Source organism: Sinocyclocheilus rhinocerous, unplaced genomic scaffold (genome assembly GCF_001515625.1).
Source record: "Sinocyclocheilus rhinocerous isolate Xijiao unplaced genomic scaffold, SAMN03320098_v1.1 scaffold662, whole genome shotgun sequence".
NCBI classification, from domain to species: domain Eukaryota; kingdom Metazoa; phylum Chordata; class Actinopteri; order Cypriniformes; family Cyprinidae; genus Sinocyclocheilus; species Sinocyclocheilus rhinocerous.
Window position 1 is genome coordinate 1,686,121 of NW_015639782.1, and position 1,869 is coordinate 1,687,989.

Sequence of the window (1,869 nt, forward strand, 5' to 3'; positions counted from 1 at the left end):
CTTTAGGGATCTTATCTATGCACAAACAGCTTGTAACACTCCAAAGAGAAAGGAAAATTTGAAATTGCATCATATCACACCTTTAAATGTTTGAATCTTTTACTTTTCTTAAATGAGTGCTTTTCTTAAATGAAATAGTTCAGCCAAAAATGATTTGTTCATTAATCAGACTGATCCACTCAAGATTCGATGGTCTGGCCTCAATATTTCATAATCCACCAGAATGAAAGAATATTAGTAAAGAAATTTTGCTGTCAAACAAAGATATCAAATGGCTAAACTGAATTATAATACTTGAGTCATATAAATTAATATAAATGACAATTTTATTGTTCTTTTGTCACTTTGGAGATTGACAGTTTTAGTTATCTTTCAAAAAAAGCACATTTTGTATTCCTTCCTTCAAGAAGAGTTTCAGTATAAGAGTCAGTATAAGATGGCTGCATACTTATTTAAAAGTTTGAATCTTATGAATAGACACACTGCCCTGTCTATTACAGGGAACAAACTGTCTGAATGACATTTAAAGGACAAGGCTGATCAGTGCAGAGAATCTCATGCAGAAGTATGACCCAAATGTAACCGATATTAAGCCATGTGTGCACTTCCCTTAATGGAAGGAAGCAATGCAAAAATACATGGACACATAGTTCTCTGTTCCCCAGAGCCAAACCTGCAGCATTCACTGAAGAAAAACCCACAGAAATGGACAGTTCAGACAGCTTAAGGTGGAGACATGCAGGGCCTGAGATGGAGAGAGGTTTTGAGACTCAAGAGCTTGTGAGACAGGACTGGCAGAGGAGAAAAGCCCCCAGCCACAGGGAAAAATAATTAGGTTAAGTATATATAATCTTTTCAGCCTATTACAGCCCCACTGCCTCCATTCATAAAAACATGCAGCTGCCTGAGCTCGCTCACAAACTCACAGCAAGGACAGAGACACGTACAGTGCTCTGGAGAGCACAAACAAACTCTAAAATCATAGGCTTAGAGCTACATGACACATTACAACAGGCTGAGCCTCTTCCCCTCTGCCCAGCTCAGTGTAATGTTGCAACAACAAAGTGGTGAAACAAGACAACTGTGGGGAGCAAGTGCACTATCAAAGACCATCTTTTTATGTAAATCTTTTTAGCTGTTGCAAATTTTCAATGTCAGATAGCAATCTATGGAATATCAAATTAAACTCTTAAACATTTTAGCGTACAAATGTCTCGTCTTGAGAAAACATCTTGAAATTTGAATGCAACAACAGTGAACCAAAACCTATTTCTAATCAGTGAAATATTTTAGAGTATAAAAAAATGGTAACACTTTGGAATTACGTTCAACTGATTAACATTTACTAATGTATCAAGTATAATGAACTATCAATAACCATTTGTAAAGCATTTATTCATCATGTTACTTCATATCTATACTATTGTTCATTAACTAATGTCAATTACTGCAACTTAAAAGTAAATATGGTAAAACTTTAGTTTAGGGACCAATTCTCACTATTAACTAGTTGCTTATCAGCATGCATATTACAAGCATATTGCCTGTGTATTAATACTTATGAAGCACATATTAATGCCTTATTTTGCATAATCATTAGATCCCTCAATCCTATACCATACAACTTAGCAACTACCTTACTAACTATTAATAAGCAGCAAATTAGGAGTCTATTGAGGCAAAATTCATAGTTAATAAGTTAATGAGAATTGGTCCCTAAACTAAAATGTGACTGCAAAGATTAGTGTATGTAGAATAGGGTTGGGCCGATAGACGATGCCATCGTCCATCGCCGATGGCTGATAGACATCACGATGTTGAGCCGGCATCGTGATCCCCCCCCCCACCCCCCATTTCCCCCGCATCCCA